Source organism: Mandrillus leucophaeus, unplaced genomic scaffold, assembly GCF_000951045.1.
Source record: "Mandrillus leucophaeus isolate KB7577 unplaced genomic scaffold, Mleu.le_1.0 Scaffold1042, whole genome shotgun sequence".
In the NCBI taxonomy this organism is placed as follows: domain Eukaryota; kingdom Metazoa; phylum Chordata; class Mammalia; order Primates; family Cercopithecidae; genus Mandrillus; species Mandrillus leucophaeus.
This window is the reverse complement of record NW_012098566.1, coordinates 360,428-366,440: the sequence shown is the minus strand read 5'-3', so window position 1 is coordinate 366,440 and position 6,013 is coordinate 360,428. Positions and strand designations below refer to the sequence as shown.

General features: G+C 41.0%; 1 long non-coding RNA gene across 1 annotated transcript; it reads left to right on the top strand.

Annotated features, from left to right (window-relative positions):
* The first annotated feature begins 998 nt into the window (after nucleotides 1–998).
* Nucleotides 999–5,017, top strand: LOC105539941. Its single transcript, XR_001006128.1, has 3 exons — nucleotides 999–1,046; nucleotides 3,646–3,818; nucleotides 4,579–5,017. It is a non-coding gene; the product is annotated as an uncharacterized LOC105539941 (long non-coding RNA).
* The last annotated feature ends 996 nt before the right edge of the window (nucleotides 5,018–6,013 follow it).

Below are 6,013 nucleotides of genomic sequence, written 5' to 3'. Positions count from 1 at the left end.
AAAATAAAATTCATGTTTATTGTTCATTTATTATGTATTAGGCTCCATGCTGGGTGCTCTATATTGTCCTAGTCAGAGAGGCCTGGTGCTGGGCGTGTGGCCTCTGAAGTCAGGCTGCCTGTGTTCAAATACTAGCTTTGCCATGACTAGCTGTGTAACATGGGACAAGTACTTCACCTCTCTAAGCTTCTGTTTTCTCTTGTGTGAAATATGGAGGCTAATTGAAATTACTTCATAGGGTTATTGGGATGATTCAATGAGATAAGGTATGTAAAGTGCTTTATATAGGGCCTGGTTTATGATAACGTTCAATAAAAGAGATACTATAGTATAGTATACTATAGTATATATAAATTATAGTATAAACTATACTATATATGACTATATATACTATATATAAATTATAGTATAAACTATACTATATATACTATAGTATAGTATACTATAGTATCTCATTTATTGCGAATACTATAGTATCTCATTTGGTATGAGAACAATCCTTGGGGATCCAGAGCATTAGCCTCATTTTTATAGATGTAAGAACAGAGGCTAAGGAAAATGAATGAACTTCCCCCCTAATTTCAGAACTAGTAATGATCTCATCTATGAAAAAATCTATGTGAATTTTCAAATAAGTGAACAACTATATTCATTAGGGAAATGCTAGCTGCTACACAAATAAACCTCAAATTTTGAGATGCTCAAATACAACAAAAGTTTATTTCTCCTATGGAATATTTCTAGGTGGTTTCCTAGTTGGTGAATGGCTCTCCTTGCCATGACTCAGACATCCAGCTTTCTTCCATCTGGGAGTTCTGCTATCCCCTAGGGCCTTGATGTCACTTATATCCAGCCAGCATAATGGGAAAGGGAGCGTGGAAAAGAAATAATGACTTCTTAAAAGCCGTGGCTTATTGTGACACATGTCACTTCCACTGACATTCCATTGGTAAGTACTAGTCATATGGCCACACCTAGATGCAGAAGGTGCTGGGAGACACAGTTCCTGGACAGACAGCTGCTTCCCAGTGACAAATCTACTTTATGTAAGGGGAAATATCAACACAAGATAAGGTTCATTCCCTGGTGACAGTGGGTCGAATTAGCATCTTTAAACATGATGGACATTATTCAATTTGGTGGCTTTCTTTTATTTTCCTTCTTACTTCATAAAATTTATCTAAATTAAAACTTCTTCATCCTTCTACCTATTGTTGTCTTTATTCCTTGCCAAAGGAACTTCAGATCCATCTATTTCAGGGCCCTAAACAGCTATCTCATGGACCACAGTCATGGTGCCATGCTAAGGCTGATGGAGAAAAGAGCAAGAATAATCGAGCCAATTCCATTTATAGCCTGAAGCTCTGGTTTTGTTATGTGTGTGCTTTTCCAGGCTTCAAATGTTGATAAGGGCCATCAAATGAGTTCTTATTTTTTTAAAAAAATCAAAGACTTGTGCTGATTGTGAACTAGAGGGGTTTTGCATTCAATAGCTAATATCAACCCACAGAAGAACATACTAAATGCCTGGAAGTGGAGTTCAGTTAAATGAATAATTAAAGAAGACCACACACCTAATCAATGCCCCCTGTTGCAGATATCTACTGCTGCATAAGAAACCACTTCAAAACAAAAGCTTTAAACAAAAACCATTTCCTTATTCTCATGATTCACTGGGTTGCCTGAGCTCATCTGGGCAGTTCTTCTGTTCCACATGTTGTCAACTGAGACTGTGGGCATCTGGGGGCTCAACAGGACCACATTGTCCAAGTTGGCTCTCTCATATGCCTGGGGCCTTGGTGGAGATGGTTGGACAAGGCGTCTCCCTTTCCATATGGCCTTTTCATGAGGTCTTTCCATGTGGTGTCTCCAGAAGTGTAGCTACTCTTCTAACACGGAAGCTCAGAATTTCCAAAAGCACAGAAGTGGAAGCTTCCAGGTCTTCTCAAGACTTAGTTCCAGGACCAGCACTAGACTCCGCCAAGTTCTGTTGGTTAAAGAGAGTCACAGGTCCAGTCCAGGTTCAACGCGGGAGAGAAGAGAAAAGGATACAAACTAAGACATGTGGCCCACTGGGCACCATCTAGCAGACTAGTTACTACACTTCTAACTCAACAATGAGAATAAGCACCATGCTCCATTCCAGGTCTAGTGAACTCAGGATGACCTGAGAAGAAATTTGATGTACTTAGCCTCTCATTTGTTTCCTTTCAGTTTACTTTTTTTCTAGGAGTCAGGTTTACAGGGGAACATTGTGACTCCATAGTCACAATTCTCAGGGTGAGAAAAGGCAGAAGGTAGTCATCTGAGATTCTAATAAAAAAGCCTAATTCCATTTATTTAGAGATGGTTCTCTCACTGTTCTACTGTTAGATAACCACAGAGTTCGCTTTAAGAGGGCAGAATCAAGTAGAACAAGAGCATGATGGGTAATAGACAATTAAACAATCCCATAACAAATGCAATGGCAACTGTGACCAGTGCCATGGAGAAATGTCAGAGGCTGGGAGAATAGTAGGGAGCTCCTGTGCTCATCTAGATGAAAGTTGATGAGTGTTGGACCTGAAGGAATGGCAGTGACCTTTCAGAAAAAGAAATGTATTTTAGAAACATAAAGTATATGTAATCCAAAGCAATTGATGACCAGAAGCATTAGAAGGGAGAAAGAATAACTGAGTTTAGGGGCTTGAGTGACTGGATGAATGAGGAAACAATCAGATATCAAGAAAGAAAAGAGAGGAGGAGGAATACATTGGGGGTAAATGATGGAGGGTTTGCTTTTGGACACACAGTTTGAGGTGTTTGTAGGAGATCTAGTAAAGCTGTACAGTGGGCAATTGAAAACATGTCTCCGTGGTGGACATTTGTTTTTTTTTCCCTTTCCTTTCCATTCTTTGCTTTCCCTTTCTCTCTCACTTATTTCTATTGCCCAATGTCATCTGCTTTGGATAGGTGGAAAATTCCCCACTGAATGCATCCGGATGAGGGACAGCCCATATCCCAATATAAAGTCTTTTATAAAAGGTTAGATTTTTGTTTTCCTAGCCCCCTTGCAGCTAGGATATGTACACATGATCTAGGTTTGGCCAATCAGATGCACCCATCTGAGAGTCTGAATTAGGAGCAAGTTGCTCAAAGAAGCAAGTTCAGTGGAGAATTCATTCTGGAGGTGGCAATAACACCCATTTCCCAAGGAGCAACACTGGCAGAACAAGCTGCAGCGTCCAGTGTCTGGGGCAGATGGGACCCCCCTGGACAAATGCTGTGGCTTAGCTTTGCCCCCTTTCTTCCAGCCTATTTTCCATGTCTTGTTCTTCAGTTTTTCTAACAACTCTGGGAGCTACACAACATCTCTTTGATAATTTACTTTAGTGCTTGAGTTAGCCTCTGCGGCTTGCAGCTTAGGTCCCTGGCCAGCTCAGATACTCTAAAACCTGGAGGAGGGACAGGGGATTCATCAGAGGAAAGATGAAGCTTACAGGCATAGGGGAATGAGATTGTCCAGGGAGAGAGAGTGGAAATGAGAAAAGAAATGGGCTGCGGCTGGGAGCCTGAGGCACAGTCACATGGAAAGCATAAGGGAAGCAGAACACCAACACAGTATCTCTGAGGACAGTCACTTAAAGGATTTTCTTCCTCTTTCAGGTCAAAAGAGTGAAATCATCCAGAGTAGAGTGAATTCGGGTTTCCGAGTGGCTGTTTGGGATCAGAGTTCTACCAATATGAGCAATCTGCTGGCATGACAGGTCAGAGAAGCCATGAAGGACATGGAGGGAAGTAGTTGGAACTGGAAGCAGGAGGCCAACCCCAGCAGTCAGGCAAGTACCATCCAGAGAACAGGAAATGTAAAAGGATCGGGTATAGCTGGAACACCTAGACAGAGGGACTTTGGAAGTTCACAGTTAGGGAGTATAGCACTGCCAAGAAGAATGCACCAAGATTTGTGCCGCTCCCAGGGCAGAGGCTCTTTGCTAGCCTGTCCTTTCACACTGTTCACTACCTGCCTGGGAGTGCCTAGGCCAGGCCTTGCAGGTTTAAAAATAAGAACTCCATGGGGCATGGAATTTATAATTGAAGCTGGGCAGAATCGCTAGGCCTCCTGGGAAGTTCTTGTTCCAGGCAACACAGATGACTGGGTAGTTTAAGTTATAAAAATATTTTATCCAAATTAGAACTAAACAATACATAATTTATATGTGGTCATGAATTCATCCTTGCTGTGAATAGCTGCTAAGGTTAGGGTGCTATTGGTCAGCATCTCACAGTTCCCTGAGATTTGCTGCAGTCACTACCTCTCACATCTAATTGGTACTCTGTCATACTCACTGCCCTGAGCTTTAATTGTCCAAGTCTTTTCAATTAGGCTGAAGCATCTCATAGCATTTAATACCTCTTTTATCCTTCCCCAGAATGGCCAGCAAAGCACAAGCATATATAAGTATTCAGTCAGTACTTGACCTAGATGGCTTATATATATAAAAACCAACACTAAGCTTTTATGGCTAAAATTTCAAACTAATCCCTATCATAGGTCTTGGTATATTTCTCTTACCATTGCTTTTTCTTTTCTTGTTCTAGCGATGCTCAGAAAAACAAGACACTGAAATTTGAGGACTTAATGGAGTTTGGTGCCTTCACTTAGCTGATGTCTATGAAGCCTGACCAGTCTACTTCTAGTCTATAAGATCATGTGGAAGCTTCAGTGACAAACTCCTACTTCGCTAATAATTTTACGATCCTCCTACCCACTGCAATTGCTCAAATGGTATTTTAATTAGCTGCTTTAAATGACTTTGCTTTTTTACAAAAAGCAGTGTGTGCTTTAGTTTAAAATATGGGTCACTGGTGTTTCTTTCTAAAAGATGGCTGTCTTTAATACCAGGGAAAATTGAGGATGTATTTGGAGAGGTTTTAATTTCTGTAACTCAGGTTGATTCCTGGAATGTGAATGTTTCCATACTTTTGTGGATGCAGCAAATCTATATAAAGCGTTATTAAATTTGTTCTGGTTTTTAAATACTGTTAATTCTTTCATGGGCTTTCCATACTGCCAGTTTTTTTTTTTTTTTTTTAATGGTACCTGCAACAAGTAATCAGCTGTGTTTATATTTGTATACTGTTTTAGAAAGGAGGATTGACCCAGAACATTATGTGCTAGGAAAAATAAAAAGACACTACTATGGATACAGATTTGCTTTCCCTGTATGTAATGCTTCTGCCAAAACTACCATCTGTGAACTTACAGAATGCCCTATCCACCATCATGGTATTCCACACAGCATTGCTTCTGATCCAGGAAATTACTTCACAGCAAATCAAATGTGGCAGTGGGCCCATGCTCATGGAATTCACTGGTCTTACCATGTCCCCCATCATTCTTAAGAAGCTGGCTTGCTGGAAGAGTGGTATGGCCTTTTGAAGACTCTGTTACAGGTAGGCTTTACAGCTTCAGGCCATCTAGGTGGAAATACCTTGCAGCGCTGGGGCAAGGTTCTCAGTAAGGTTGTATACACTTTGAATCAGTTTCCAATATATAGTACTACTGGATTTATAGTACTCACAGCCAAGATTCGTGGGTCCAGGAATCAAGGGATGGTAATGGAGTGGCATCATTATTACTCCTAGTGACTCACTAGCAAAATGTTTTCTGTCGCTGTGACCTTATGCTCTGCTAGCCTAGAGGTTTTAGTTCAACCAGGATCATAGTAATGATTCTGCCATGCAGCCATTTTGGGCTCCTCATGCCTCTAAATCAACAGACAATGAAGGGTGTTGCTGCACTGGCTAGGGTGGTTGATTTGGACTACCAGGGAGAAATAAAACTACTATCCCACGATGGAGGTAATGAAGATTACATCGGGAATATAGGAGTTCCCTTAAAGCATCTCTTGGTATTACAAGATTAAAGTCAACAGAAAAACTACAATAATCCAATCTGGGCTGGGCTACGAATGACCCAGACTCTTCAGGAATGAAGGATTTGGATGTCATCCCCAACCCCCTGTTTTCAGGT